Source organism: Lycorma delicatula, chromosome 5 (assembly GCF_047948215.1).
Source record: "Lycorma delicatula isolate Av1 chromosome 5, ASM4794821v1, whole genome shotgun sequence".
Taxonomy (NCBI): domain Eukaryota; kingdom Metazoa; phylum Arthropoda; class Insecta; order Hemiptera; family Fulgoridae; genus Lycorma; species Lycorma delicatula.
The window spans coordinates 84,336,915-84,354,335 of NC_134459.1; the positions used below are offsets into that span (position 1 = coordinate 84,336,915).

The 17,421-nt window shown below is 28.9% G+C and overlaps 1 protein-coding gene across 2 annotated transcripts in view; it reads right to left on the reverse strand.

Moving 5' to 3' along the window:
• The window catches only part of MTA1-like (metastasis associated 1-like), a 297,677-nt gene that overhangs the window by 125,002 nt on the left and 155,254 nt on the right, over positions 1–17,421 (reverse strand). The window lies entirely within an intron of this gene.

The window sequence follows — 17,421 nt, forward strand, 5'->3', positions numbered from 1 at the left end:
TTCTCAACAAGCTAAAAACACAGAATAGAAATTAACATTTAGGGATACACTAGTCCGTAAACACAAGTAAAACAACTGATATGCAATAATGTAATACATCGTATTAATAATAATTAAACAAATGAGAGGCAGTAAAATAATTATAATGGTAAAAATAATAATGGTAATAATGGTAAAATTATACCATAATGGTAAAAAAAAATGGTGTCTTTATTTGTTACCTACAAGCAGACAACTGCATTATTCGGGAACACATCTAACACAAATCATAGAGACAGAACCTTAATACAGAGACGTTAATTTTTTTTACTGAGTCCTGTTCTGACGTATTAATATTAATTTTCAAATATATATATATATATATATATATATATATATATATATATATATATATATATATGTTGTGTGCATGCGCGCGCGCGTTTTATATACAAAAAACTGATTTTTCATTTCGGATAAATATAACAAGCAAAACAGAAAGAAGAGGTGGCCAAGTGAAAATTAGCAAATGTGGAGCCGGCAGAATACACTCTTATCGATCCACTAGTGGTTGGGGGATGTTACATGAAAAGAGAGGGAGTCGAGTCAGAGAGAACACATAAACAACCCCCCTCCAGGAGTCTCACTCACTGTTCTGTTACTTTTGTCCGCTCTAAGAATTTTCTCATTAACTCCCCGGGCCAGAATCACCTGATAAAGCCTCAACATGAGATACAGCTTCCATCCAGCTTCACTTCTACCTCTTACCTAACCCCTCCTAATACTGCTATTATTATTATTATTATTATTACTCTTCGGCCTCCTCCTGAAACGAATGGAATAAACTCTCATCAGCATCTAAATCGACAACAGCATAAGCGTTGTTCAGGGATCTGTAGGTTGGTAGCACTGTCAACTAAAGGATCACGTACTTCGAACAAACAGTTTCGATCATGGCTTAAAATACCAATCGTTTTAAATACAACTTTATAATGTAGCACCATGATTCCGGCAAAAAAGTGAACATATATTAACCATGTTTAAAATTGAAAAGCATATATTTTTATTATAGTATAAAAATCTAACAATAAAATAGGGTAAATGCCATACGTTGTTTTATTTATATATATAAACAATACATCCGTAACCTAATATTGATTTTTTTTATAATTTAAACATATTATAAAACAACTGATACAAAAAAAAGAAATCATGATCTTTAATGACAACACCCATTACTTCATTTCAAATAACGTAATTAAGTGCAGTTTATTTTACTTAGCCAGGTGAGAGGGCAAGTATTTGAGTGGCATATACTACCTCTTCCAGAAAGTAATGCACAGACTGTCATGAATTTAAGAAGTTAAACGATCCACGTCAACTAGGCGGATGACACTGAATACAAGTGAGTTTTAAAATAATAAATTGGGAGATATAATACGCAATTTTCGCAAACCGAAAAAAACAAAATCAATTGAAATTTATCAAGCATAGTAAAAAATAAAACTGATCTGAGAAGAATATAAGCATAAAATAGTCTCAATATTATGCTTAAAACAACAGCTGAAAAGCGAAAATATGATTATTATTATTATTATTATTTATTTTAGGTATAATTATGAAAATATTAACAGAAATAAATTTGAAAATCATTTTAAAGAGTTTTAATATCAAAATTAAGATAAATTTAATTACCTCTCCAAAAAAAAAAGGAATAGTGGGAATACTGATACAAATATTTGCCAAATTATAAAAAATATTTCAATAAATTTATTTTTTTAAAAAATCGCCCTTAAAACTATAAAGTAATACTTTTTCAGTCTTTCTTATTTTCTTTCTTTCTTTCTTTCTTGCTTTCTAACTTTTAACTCGCATAAACACACCAATCGTTGGGTGAAAAAGACTTAAAAAACGCCAACGTCAAAAATATTGTTTTCGAGTCTAATATTTAGTGCGGTTAATTATAAAAGTAGGTTTTTGAAATTTTATTTTACGTCTCTTTTTCATCTATAAATATGATTAATATTATTTAAGTATTATTATATAAGTACTAGATATAAATATTTAATATATGTTAATTGAAAAGAAAAAAAAAATGCTACCAGCGAGAAAAATTTTCAAATGAAACTTACAAATGGATAAGTAAGAAACCTGAATCTAGGAAAAAAGACTCCAACGGAGCGTGAACCTAGCCTCTACAAGATATGTATTACTTGTTTTTCATAGATATATTTTCTTGAATTTTCACACAACAATATTTTGAAAATTAAAGTGACATTGGGGTACATAAAGTCAATACGTTATAATAACCAACATTAAGCATTAATGACTATAAAAAAATGAAAAATATTTCAAACCGTCCTCGAAAACAGTAGAGTTTAACTTAAAAATGTAAAAAAAAGGTTTCCCATGTTTAGCACACAAGCCCCATCTTACAATTCCAGCGACACTTTAGTCATCCCTTTTGCCGTAAGGATTGGTCATATCAAAAATTGTTTCAGACAAAAGTTTTAAGTAATGTTTAGAGGTCTAACGACCACTTTAAACCGATTCGATATTGTGCCTACTAAACGAGGTACATTTTTTTTTTGTCTTCGAAACCCCTTTTTTTCACCCCCTGGGTCTGGTTGGTGATATCGAAAAACTTTACATACGTAAGTTTTAAGCCCTTATCAAAAAAATAGTAGGAAATTTAAATGAATTCGATATTTTACTTAAGTAGTAGCAATATTTTTTTCGATAAAGTCCCCCATATTCCATATCTATGGTCCAATTTTTCCCATAAACATACTCAATTTTTGGTTGTTATATTTTTAAAAAAAATTAGAAAGTGGTTAGCGCAAAATTATGACAGTTATCGTATCCACAAGAATGTGAAATATATATATATATACATATAAACTTTTGAACTGAAAATTTTTCAGAAGTCGAATCATGGTACCCATGTACAATAGTGGCTTTCTCTGAAATCTATCTAAAAAAAATTAAAAGCTGAATTCATCACAATTTTACATAGTTCAACAACAGTTCCTTGTTTATGTTTACATCAACTGGTCTCTAATATTAAATAAGATCGCATATAAAAAAATGGTGTTACTGGATGGATATTTTTCACAAAACTACTTGAAATACATAAATCTCAGATTTTTGACGCTATTTGGAGGGCAATATCCACATCTCAAACGAAATATTGAACGATATTCTAAGTTCATCGTACAGGTGTGAAAATAATAGGTATATCACTCGGTTAAGTTGTATTTAGAAAAGTATTTATATATTAAACACCGATTAGGAAGTTCGGCGTATTATCCTTAACTCCAGGTTCAATTATCTATACAAAGCACAAAATTCAACGTAAATGAGACCGCTATTCATATTATTTTTGTTTAAACAACTAGTTTACAATATTCATCTTTGTACGTTTAGTTTAGGTTATTGTAATTAATTTAATAAGTAGTCGGGATATTAATTTTAATTTTGTTCCTAAATAACGGATCAAGCAACTAACATGCTATGCATTATTATTGCAATACATGTACATGATTTTTTAATAAATCGTGTCAAAGATGTCGATCAAAGATAACGAATAATTTAAACTGAAAATAAAACGCGATCAAAAAATCACCGGCCACTGTTAAATCAAAACAAGACGACAAAAAGTAAAGTTTTAATTCAAACCACGTAAAATTAAAACGGATGATCCGTACTACTACTCATAATAAAAACATTTTGTTTTTGTATAGGAACATTCAAAACGGCGTTCATATTGGCACACAAGGTTATGTAAAGTTATATACCGGGTGATCATTTGAAAAAGTTAACCACATTCATTATTCAACAGCTATCAATCCCATCGTATTTCTGTTTGCAGGTATGTATACCATTCTCGGTGTGAATTTTTAAAATTTTTTAAATTATCTTAGAATGAGTGGAACCCACCATGACTTCTACACCTATCCCAACTCAAAAATCTTAGATGGCAACGGTAATATTTAATTACATCAATTGACAATCCGGAAAAATAATGAATTTTGGTGAAAAGAAAATTAAAATCCGCCTATCCCTTCTATCGCTAGGTGCAAAAAACCGTTTGACATAGTTTTTTTTTTTACGCGATGTAACTTCTTAAACCATTTGAAATAATCATTATTTGTGAATTAAAACTGTGAAAAGTATTTTTAAAATTATCAACAAAAAATTTCGCCCTTAAATTGATTCCAAATTTTCAAGCGTTGAAAACGTATTTTTTTAAGTGAGACGATATAGCTTGTGATCTCCTTGGAATGCTTTTTGAATGACAAGTTATTTGGTACAAATACAATAAAAATTGGTTCACTGGTATTGAAGTTATGATTAAAAATGTGTTGTTTTTTTTTAGATTACGTTAGGATTTTTTTTAGCTAATGTTGGTATATAGTGTTACTGACCCAAAGCATTAGGTCTGAAATCGTCAGACCCATAAAAAATATGGGTTTTAGGTTTCTCCAGCTTTGAAAAACGCTCCGATAAACACACCATTATAACATCAGTTGAACATACGAAAAACCAATAATAAGGTATAAATAACAATAATAACATACTTCTTTGCTGGTAACGTGTTGAAAAATTGATAACCAGATTGATTAAATAATCAAATAACTACTAATTCATAAAATAATAATTTTCATTCAAAAATAAAGCATAAATCATTCATTAGTTAATTTTGTTATGAAGGTTTTTCAACAATAGGAGTTCTTAGGAAATAATAAATGAAACACGTTTTTTTTACCACAAGAAAATAAAAGTAACATTTTTAAATCATTTGTTCAAAATTACTCCCATTTTAATGTAAACTAAAAAGTCTTTGTTGAAATTCACATTTTTTTTATTAAAGTTTCATTGGTTACATCCTACATGCTCTTACAATTTTATTTTTCAACTCTTGTTTATTTTTTCAGTATACTACGCGTTTCCAACATTGAAAACATGAGTATTTACATAGCTGCAGTATTGGCAGCTATGTTTATTAATAAAGCCGTTCAGAAAGAAGGTGTATTCACCAGAATGCACCTTCTTTCTTTTAAGAAAAATGTTTATTTTTCTTAAACATTGAATTGGCAACTATTAATGGAATCATTTCTTCACAGAATTCAATCCTTCACTCAGCATCATCCTCACTCGATTCTTGATGCAGTTGAATTTTATATGGAAAAATTTATTCAATTTTAAGCAGTGAAAACAGAACCATAAGAAACCCCATTTTTACTGGATATTTTAAAAATTAAGCTCTGAGTATTTTTTACTACATTTACCAAAATTTCAATAGTAGTTAATTCTAAAACCTTTTGTTCTGCACGTTTCTTATTCATGACAGATCCCATTTCTTAGGATGTTTTACAAGTTTTAAAATGTAAGAGTGCGAAATATTTTTGTTTAGATGCCGTTCATTAAACGCTTGGGGAGAGTTCTTCTAGCGTATTTATTTTTTTCTGCGTATGTAAAAATTAGTTCAGTCCTTTCTTCCAGCACCCACCAACCTGGTGGGTGCTGGAAGAACCCACTAGACCAACCTGGTCTAGTGGTGAACGCGTCTTCCCAAATCAGCTGATTTGGAAGTCGAGAATTTTAGCGTTCAAGTCCTAGTAAAGCCAGTTATTTTTACACACGGATTTGAATACTAGATCGTGGATACCGGTGTTCTTTGGTGGATGGGTTTCAATTAACCACACATCTCAGGAATGGTAAAACTGAGACTGTACAAGATTACACTCATACATATCATCCTCATTCATCTTGTGAAGTATTATCTGAACGGTAATTACCGGAGGCTAAAAATGAAAAAGAAAGCCCTTTCTTCCAGACTGAAAGTCACTTTAGCGAAAAAAATTTACAAAAGACAAAAAATGAAAGACCAAATAGTAGAACAATAACAAAAATCAAATGCCAATTTTAACTAAAGAACACAACAAATTAAATAAAATATGATGATGAAATAATAAATTACAATAAATACTTTTTGCCACTAATTAAAATGTGAAAGAAAACAATTTGAAAAATTTACCATAGAAACTAAGATCTCAATAATTGGCAGAAAATTATAGCCTGTATAACAAGGTAATAAATTTCTCAACATGTTACCAACAAAGAAGTAAATACCTTCTTATTGGTTTTTCGTATTTTTAACTGATGTTATAACGCTGTGTTTATCGGAACGTTTTTTTCAATTCTGGAGAAACCTAAAACCAATATTTTTTAAGAAGAACGGACGATTTCAGACGTAATGCTTAGGGTCAGTAACACTGTATCCCAACATAAAAAAATCCTAACATAATCTAAAAAAAAACAACACATTTTTAATCATAACTTCCAACACCAGTGAACCAATTTTTATTTTATTTGTACCAAATTACTTGTCATTCAAAAGGCCTTCCAATGAGTTTCACAAGTTATATCGTCTCTTTAAAAAACATACGTTTTCAACACTTGAAAATTTAGAAACAACGTTAAGGGCGAAATTTTGTGTTGATTATTAAAAAATAATTTTCACAGATATAATCCACAGATCATGATAATTTCAAATGGTTTAAGAAGTTACATCGCGTAATTTTATACTTATTTTAGTTGGACTAAAAAAAAACGTACTACGTCAAACGGTTTTTCACACCTAGCGAGCGAACAGGTGGGCGGATTTTAATTTTTTTTCACCAAAATTCATTATTTTTTTCGGGTTGTCAATTAATGTAATTATGTTACCGCTGCCATTTAAGATTTTTGAGTAAGAGTACGTGTAGCGTAGAGGGTGAATTTCAAACCTTTGAGAATAATTTTAAATAAGTTCCCCCGAGAATGTTATACATGCCTGCAAACAGAAATACGACGGGACTGATAGCTGTTGAATAATAAATGTGGTAACTTTTCAAATGCTCACCACGTATTAAGAGTTAATAACAACAATACAGATAAATTTAATGACGAAAGCCTTTTTAAAAAAATCGAACGTTTCAAGATAAACACTAAATTATAATAGGTAATCAGAAACTCACGATATCAACATCCATCGAAAACGTAACCTCTGAAATATAAAACTAGAAGAATGACCTACAATTAAAAAATAAAAAATAAATTAAAATAGAGAAAATAAAATTTTTCTATTACTAGTACTCGATTCCAGACTACAAAATGACAATAAGATATTTGTAAACAAATTTTTTTTTTAATGTACACAGTGTCATTCACAGGATAAAGAAAAAGTTTAATGTCTTACTAATGAAAATTAAACATATTTTAAACGTAAGATCAATTAAAGAAAGGGTTAATTGTAACAGATCGTCTTGAACACATTCTAAGATTTGTATATAGACAGTGAAAAATGTATTTTATGTCTACAAATTTTAATTACATGAAATTGTGCTTATAATTGTAAATTTCTAAATAAATTAATTTTTTGATAAACTATACATGGTATATTGTATATTGAAATATACTAATAGGTAAGAGAAAACCTCAATCCGTTCTCCCTTATAAACTCCAATTGTCAAACCTACTTTACTTCAAAAATATATAAATACGTAAATGATTGAATTCCATACGTCAAGAAGTTTTTCGTTTCTTTTTATTTTCAAGAATTTGATTTTTCAATTACGAAACCAAAGCAGGAGGAGGGTTTCCTAAAATCATATATTCTGTAAAACCGACTTTATTGCATAATCAAAAAGTTTGAAATTCTCCATATATTTTTATCTCTTAAAATCAAACAAGATCTGTTATCCATTAATAGGTATGGAAAGTGAAAAACTGGGATTTTAAAATCAACTCTAAAAAAACCTTTTTTTTCTTTTTACTTTTTTATTTATGGTTTTGGGGAAAGGCGGAAAAGGGGGGAGGGAGAGGAATTATATATATATTAAGATAAAAGATTTGATTTCAATTTATATACTTTTTTAACTAAGTAATTTAATTGGTATTATTAAACAAATAACAACGGTGCTTATTCGGATTTCAAAAATCGGTCAATAATCGAAATATCCTTCTAAACAAAATAATTTTAAAAAAAATAAAAATACATTTTATGTACATAATTATCTTTTTTTTAAACTAAGAGTACAACATTTCATTAAATTTTTATGTCGTTTATTTAAAACTATTTTTCATTCACTTTTCAACATCGAGATTTTAGTTAATAAAGATAAAAAATTCCATTATTTTGTGGAACAAAAACATAATACAATGGCATAATCCAACCTCTCCATACAGATCATGGGAAAAAGAAATCAATCGCCAATAATATTTAAAATGAAACGTAATAATTATAGATTTAATTGTTTCAGTTAAAAGATAAATGGCCAACCATATTTAATTTTTTAAAAACCCAATAAAACTACGTATAATTCAAGGCAAGTATTGCTACCCGTAAAAACGAAGGTGTTAAAATAGGCCTACCTACAAAACGAAAACTGTCAACAAGCGTTCAAAATCAGAAATAGTGACAACTAAAGTGACACTAACACAAATAAGCTCTCAATATCAAACAGCCATTACAGACTTGACACCGGGACAAATCATTTACTCAACATATATAACTGTAAATAAATATTCAATATATTGTTTAATTTAATAAAACAATATTTCAATTCGACCGGGAATAACATAATTACGAAATTACGAATAGAAATTGAATACTGCAACTACTACTACTACTAGCTATTTTCAGTCACATTTTTTTGGAATTAGCTACTAAAAAACTTAAGGAATAATATACAGAGATATTTCTACATAATATGTGTAGTTTCGTTACATTTTTTCTGTACAGAATATAATTTTAAATAAAATGGGGAAAACACACTACGAATAAATAATTACAATCAATATTCGTAAAAAAAAAACCATCGAAATACGTTGACTTTGAATCTAGGTATCTTGACTTCTTAAGGGTTATATTTTATAATGAATTTCAGTAATAAAACACGTCAGACCGAATATGTTTTGATAACTGTAGTGTGTTATTAGTTTTCTTATAAAGGAAACTCTTATTATGATAATATAGTTGAATAAAAAAAGTAATTTTCTTATCATAAAAATTAAAATTATTACACCGCAATTTTGACAAGTAAAAACTATTTAACAATATGCTTAATAACTCTGCTTTTATCATTATTACTACACTGCTACGTTTAATTGAAAACTTTAATGACCAAATAGAGAATTTTTTCCGCTATGTAAACGGTATTTTTATAAGGAAAAATAAAATGTTAACTGAAGAAGGGTTACATCCTTGTCGCAAATCAAACCCCAGAACCGCTGTTTCCAAAAGAAACTATAAGAATATCAAACCGATATTTGATTAAGCGACAATAATAATTTAACGATGACATTGATTTCAGTAAACAAAACAACTGTTTCGCTGAAAAAAGAAGATAAATGAAATATTAGGCCAAAAAAAAAAACTTTAAACAAGGATAATGGATTTCTAAAAAGATTTTCATAACGTTGCAAGCGGACATAATGAATGCATGATTTTAAGATTAAATTTAACCGCGAAAAACGTCAGTAACTCATAAATTTTATTTTTTCAAAACAGACTGACAAATATGCTTTTCAGTAATAATTTTATAACCTTAATAATGAAAAATTATTGAAATTAAATGTCAAAATTTTGAATAAAAATTTTGACTATAACAGTACATCAGTTAATTTATTCATTAAAATATATAGAGTTAAGAAAAACGACAAAACTTATTTTCATTACTTAATAAACTGTACTTTAAAGACACTTCTTTTTTTAAAAAAAAACTCTTACAAACTGATAGGCTAAATTTAAAACTTAATTACATATAATTATTATTACAACAAAATACTTAATTTTCTAGCAAAATGGTATTAAAAAAAAATCCAAGTAGTTAATCAGAAATAATAATTTGTTCAATCAAAAAGTTCGTTAGAACTTCGCCGGTAAAAGTCCGCAGAATTGGACGGCACGGCGAAGTCATCATCAATCAATCAATCAACGAACTATGTTTACAGTTCTAAACAACTTAACCTAAACGTGAAATGAAAATTGGAAAAACATTAAAAAATAAGCTTGAAAGCATTACATTTCAATTCAATTATATTTGTAATAAAGAATACTTTCAAAAAAATACTCGAATTTTATTAGACAACGTTTTTTTCTTCCATCTGATAAACAGCGGGGCTCGAATATGTCACCTTTTCCCTCAAAAAGGTGGCTTTAGGAATCGCGCCGATAGGTAACGTACAAAAACCTGATAATGTTCTTGAAATAATAAATTTTAAATTGTTTTAATAGTATACGCTATTAAGTAAATGAAAGTACTGAAGATGAAAAATTTTTTTTTAATTCCCATCACTTCACTAAAAAAAAATAAAGCATTAGTTTACAAGAGATTAGCTGCTAATAAAACAAAAAAAAACAGGAACAATAGGAAAGTGTTACAAATGTGGCAACAAAGATTTGTTACATAAAACAAAAATAAATTCGATTGGTAAATTTTTATTCTACAATTAGAACTATTTGAACTAATTGATGGAGAAATAAAAAATATTTCTAATAATAACATAAAAGTGTGTGCACTGATACGATAAAATCGAGGGTTACACTTACAAAGTAATAAGTGCAATATTACATCACGGATCTTCGATTCGTGAAGGTTATTACACTAGTTTTATTAAAAAAGGAAAAATGTGGTAAATCATTAAAAAAAAGAATAATCTAACAAAACGCAGTAATATCAACAAAAAAAAATTATAATGAAATTGTAAACCGTACGGTAAGAGTCTCGCAGATATCATTTTTACCGCTCAAAAAAGAAACATTTTTGTAATATAAATAAAATTGTTTTTAACAAGATTATACTGATATCAAAAAAGGTAGAACACTACATTTCTATTATAAAAGCTTTTATTAAATTAGAATTTTGTTTAAAAAAAAAGTACATGTAAAATATATGTATAGACAATAGATAATAAACAATGTTTAAGCGTTCCATATAATATAAAAAAAATAGAAAAATTTGTTACAAAACTCTTACTGGCCCGATTTCATTTATATGTAACACATATTACTTCACAGAAAAAATACAATTCTTATGACTTTTCCTTGTTTAATAAGTGAAATCGGCCCGGGAAGAGTTTTGTAACATTTTTTTCTATGTTTTTGCTTGTTATACGGAACGCCTAAACATTGTTTATTATCTATAATTGTGTATATATTATCTACAATATTTAACATGTATTTTTTTTCAAACAAAATTCTAAATTAATAACAGATTTTGATAATAGAAATATGTTTTACCTTTTTTGATGTCAGTATCATTTTGTTAAAAACAGTTTTATTTATACTTCAGAAATTTGTTGTTTTTTTTTTTAATTGGAAGAAATGATATCTACGAGACTCTTACCGTACGGTTTATAATTTCATAGCAATTTTTTTGGATAATAATTAACTGAAATAATAATTAGCTGTCATCTTAACGATAACAGAAATTAATGTTCGAAAAAGGAGCATATTTCAATGCCGAAAAAGTTAGTGCATCTTATTTTCCTCATCTTGAAAAAGATTGCTATAAATAATTTTAAAAAATGTGATAAAAATATGGAAAATAGTGGGTGAGATTTTTTTTTAACAGGTTAAAATTAGTTTGCATCAGTTAGTAGATAGAATTATAAAAAATTTTCCATGTTTAATATCTAAGATGAGGAAAATAAGATGCACTAACTTTTTGGTGATATTAAACATTGAAAATTTTTTACAAAAAAATCTCACCCACTATTTTCCATATTTTTATCACATTTTTTAAAATTATTTATAGCAATCTTTTTCAGCTTCCAAAATTGTACAACCCACATTTTTAATGGAAATCAAAAAACAATTTCAATAATTTATTTCTACAATTTCCAATTAAAATCAGTATCAACATAAAAACCTTTTATCAGGTGCAGAATTTTACAGATAAAAGAAAATATTTATCAAGGAATTATTTTATTTATTTTCATTTTTAATACTCTATTTTTTAAATTTATTTCATGTTAATCTTTTTTTGTTTAAAATATATATAGGTAAGCCTGACAAATAGGCCGACCTATGAAAGAACCGTTTTATATAAATTGAATTAAAACTCTACGGAATGCAGGAAAATTTGTAATTATTTTATTGTAATTTTTTTCAACCAGTCATTTTTTTCTTTTTCTTTACTTTTATTTCCCACAAAAATCCTTCGAGTACCGGAAAGAAATCAAGGGATATATCGTTTCACTACAAGTTTACTAAAACAATTATAAATATTTTAACAATAATTTGATGTGGGCAACACATGACTTCCTTGTACGCCTATTAAATTACATATACGCATTTTTTTACAATGAAAAGTACATAAAATACTATTTCATTAATATCTTTTGATATTTTTTCATATTCTTTTTTTTATTATTGAATTATTAGTTATTGTACAAATATTTTACAATCAGAGGTTAAAAACTATTAATATACTATTAATAAATCAATATATTTAAAATAAAAAAAATAAAAAATAAAAAAGGAAATGAAGTCGGATTCGAAACGATGTGCCTTCCTCTTGCAAGATCCAAATATTTCATTAATTAAACTTTTTATATGGCTATAACTCTAGAACCAATGAAAATAAGTATCATTTATGATAGATCGTTGAAAAGCTCACAATGAGAGCCTATTACTGCAGTTAAGAAAAAGTCTAAAATCCAGATTTTTTGGATTTTGGGCTTTTTGACACTTTTGTTCCAGTCAATTGCATTCAAAAGGTGAGGTGCACAACTAATGTTACAACAGTCCTAAATCAAAAATTTCAATATCCTATGGGTAATCGTTTTTGAGTTATGCGAGATATATACATACGTACAGACATCACGCCGAAACTAGTCAAAATGGATATTTCCGTTGAAATCTGAGATTTTCGCGATCACAATACTTCCTTTACTTCGTACAAGGAAGTAAAAAACATCAACATATACTCGTACAAGGAAGTAAAAAACAACAACATATACTACGTAATTTTCCGTTTGAAATGTACTTTGCTCAAATTAAAAAATACTTCGCTTAAATTAAATTAATTATATTACATTGCCCACCGGGCTGGTCAAGTAGTTAACTCCTCAAAACACTTGTTTAACAGCTGATTCTCAAAGCTGAAGGTGTAAGATCCAAATCGCAGTAAAAGTTAGTTCTTCTTTATACGAACTTTAATACTAGACAATGGAAACCGGTATACTGTGATGGTTGGGGGTCAATTAACCAAACGTCTCAGGAACGGTCGGCCTAAATCTGTACAAGACTACGCGTCATTTACATTTAATATATAACATTCTCATATCATTGGGCCGTGAGGAGGAGGTTGCTTATTGTTCACTAGTTGGTCCCTGTGCGAGGCTGAACGTACCAGAGTTCTTAGCGAACTTGAGAGAGTAACTCCTTTCTCGATCTGAAGGTCAGTTGCAAGACCCGCAGAAATTGGAACACTGTGGCTGGCTTCCTTCGTTTCCTCGCACTGCGTAGGACAGCTGAGGGGGTCTAAATAGAGTAGTAACCCGGATGGCTAGGGTTCCGCCTGGACAGTTGATTGACCGGAGGCAGGCACATCGGCAGCGAGTCTCGGTTAATTTTAATATAATTTGTTAAAACCAAGTAGTAGAGTCGTTGTCACTGAGGGGGTGACTGCGCTGCCGAGGGCATGGTAGTCCATGCAGCCGTGGGGTGTATACCCCACCGACAGCGGTCTCTAAATCTGATGAAGTAAATGTCACGCAGGACTCTGTAATGGAGCCGAGTGGGAGAAGGAGGTCTGTCCTAGACTCCCTGACCGTCAAAACCGGAGTCCGTAGTACTTGCAATAAATTTATAAGGTTCAAACTGGATCAGTTGCCATCAACTAAGAGAACTGGGTTCAAATTACCGTTGTTGCGATCTACACATTTTGCGGTATGATTAGTGCTGATTAAACTCATCCAAATTCCGAAGTTTGGGACATTTACAGACACTTATAGTCAGATAAGTTGAACCAGGCACGGAGTTCGTGCTTTCGCGAACTCGGTTAGCCAGTTCAGAGGGTAACGATGTAAGACAGAAGAGAGAAGATGTCCAAAAGCTACAGTGAAGGCAAAGGCTGAGTTAAAAATTCAACGATGTAAATGTCTACCGAGACATTTATATCGGTGACATTCCAACTGAGGCCTGGCTGATGACTGTGAAATGTATCAGTTGGAGGATCAAAAAGATGACCTCCGTTAAAGCCCATCATGGCTAGGAACGGGGAGGGGGTGGCGACCGGAATCGTCACAAGGTGAATGCTTTCCTCTACGGAGGGTTAAGACGTTTAGTAATTGGACAAACTGCTCCGTACACATGAGGAAAAATAAAATAAAAAGAATTATATAACATCTATAAACGAATTCCACTACACACAAAAAAAAAAAAAAAAAAAAAAAAAAAAAAAAAAAAAAAAAAAAAAAAAAAAAACTAAAATCGGTCTACTTGTTAAGTAATGCTTGAACACTAAAAATTTAATAAGAATTAAGCCCGTTTTTTTAATTGATTAAAAATACGACTTAAAAACAAGGTAGGAGTTGGTAAAATATATAGTGAGATAGTAACCGAAAAAATCTGACTTCCGCCACGCGGCTTTTCCTTGATGCACGGCTTACATACATATACACATACAACATAATTTAAAATATTTATAATTTTATTTAAATATAATATTTTTTTGTTTATTTAATTCATTGATTCTAACTGAAGGAAGCCCGCAAACCGTATTTCATTCGCGCGAGTGTGGGTACTAGCACCCACTTTTAAATACTTTTTTACACTTTAAATATTATCAATTTATTTAATTCTACCGTTCACATGTGATATTACAATACAACTGGTGCCGAAGGCTAAACAGTAAAAAAAAAAGACGACTACAGCAGCTGTACGTCAGTGCTATACTAGCGCTCCTTGTGGCGAGAAGGGGTACAATGACACACTGTACTCACTAGTTCACTCAAAAAGAATTCTTTGTAGTGGCTCAAAAAACATTCTTTGTGGTGGGAGTGCCAAGTTGTAAAAAAATTTGGAAATATTATTTTTTAGTTATTAACAAATATGCCAGAAAAATAAGGTTATTAGGCGAAAAAAAATTTCAAATAAATCAATAAAGTTAATTAGGCAAATAAAATATGATTAATTAGGCGATATCTCGTGATACTGAGAGTAACCTTACTCTACAACCTCACCACCTTGACGTTTTAATTTGAAAATTTAATGGCATTACTGTCTTAAATATAGAAGTAATCTGACCAAGTTTAGTAAAAATCGGTCGAGTAGTTCTGGAGATATAAGGTAATTTAGGGTGCGACAGCTAACACGGAACACACACATGTACATGCGAACATCCGGAAAATTTCCATCCGGTTTTTTGGGTACATAAGGTGTCGAAACGTAAAGAACCGGTGAAAACCGCATATGCCCAAATCAGACCGATTACCATACTTTCCCTTCTATAGCTGTAGAATGTACGCGGGAAAGTAAAAATTAAAAAATTTAAAAAGAATTCTGAAGTAAATATTGCTTTACATTACTGTTTTATTTTACAATTTTTTTTTTATGTATTGTACTTTCGATATATTTTATTAATGTTAAAATTAATAATCTATTTGCAGTGCTTTAAATATAATTAATTATAAATGAAAAAAAATTAGATCAATAAATTTTTCCTTCAGTTTTGACACAGTTACACTGAATGATGACGTACATTTTCAAACATGATAGACCTTGTCATCTGACAATGCTAAAAATTGTGAGTAATCAATTTAAAACATTATTTTGGTACTAAAACCTGTGAAATTCTTGTTTTAATTTTAAATTTGATATGCACACAATAAAATTTACCGAGTGTTTCTCTTTTTTCTTTTAATTACACGGCAATTAAATTTTACTTCTATACATGTTATCAACCAAAACATTTAATTAAAAATAACGGGGACAGCTGAATTATCTTCCACAGAAATCTTACAAAATTGATTTTATGAAATTAGAATCAGACATTCTGAATAGAAATATATCGATATTAGTTCTTATATGGGAATAAATTTGTATTAATAACACAGAAATTAATCTAAATGATTTTAATAGTTAATAGATTGCGATTAAATAAGCTATTACACGCATTTGTGTACGCTTAAATATGCTTATTTATCAGTTAAAATATATTGTAATGCTTAACCTCCAAACTATATATAGAAAAAATAATAATTTTAAGTGTCATTTATAAAAAAAAGGAGAATACTGTATTGCATCAGCCAGTTGTTTCGTCAATTAACTTAAAATAGCATACACCAAACGACCGCTTTTTTTATCCCGCCCGAGTCGAAAGACAATACTACCACTCGAATGAATTTAAATCGGTATTATATATTCAAACCGTACGGTGATATCAGACATTTATTACTAACCTATTTTTTATCACAAACCCTGAAATTATTTTTTATTATATAATTAAAACTACCGGGTAAAGTTTAGGTTAAAACATCTGCAGTTATCTATTTATTTAACTCTATACAGATTTTATTTAATGCGAGGGAAAAAAAGACTTTATCAAAATGTAAACAACATATTACTTAAATTACCTGATAAGTAAAGGTACTTATAAAAAAATCTTAATGGAAAAAAATAAAATTCATGGCTAATCAATTTATATATGCATACCTAATGAACACTATCAGTTTAAGTTAACTCGATGATTACATTAATTTTAACTTATTTAAAAGAAAGAAGTAAAAAATATATAAAAAAGAAAAAACTCACTTTTCAACTACTGAACATAAAATCAAGTCAAAAACGACTTAAAATTTATAAAATAAGAATGAGCAATGAAACTGAAAATACACAGAAATTTTACTTAAAATTAGTATTCTTCAACATAAAGTGGTTATTTTGGGAGGGGGACCCAAATTACAAACACCAGTGTTTAAAAAAGGAAAAGGAGTAAAAGAACAATTGATTCTCCTTATTTTACCAAAGTTATAAGCACCACTACCTCTCTACCAAACCAATAAAAATAATAAAAAAGCAATAAAGATAATTAAGTGAGAATTAAAGAGTGGATGTGTGTAAAAAAAAAAATTCAAATAGCCCTAAAGCACTACAAAAAATGTCAACAAAAACAAAAGAATTTCATACAAAGCCTAAGCAGTTAACCCTTACCACGAAATTAACAAATCTAATTTTAATCGTAACTATTCCTTGACTTAAATAACTTACAACGGTTCCATGATTAATTCTTCTTTTTTTTAAATTTAATTGAAAATAAGGATTTTGTATTTTTTTTTATACTAAGAATGAACAAAATAAATTAATTTTTTTCTGGAAACATTCTTTTTTTAATTTTAAGCGGAAAGTTACACGCTCAATCTCTTTCTGGTAGAATTTAATTTCTAAGT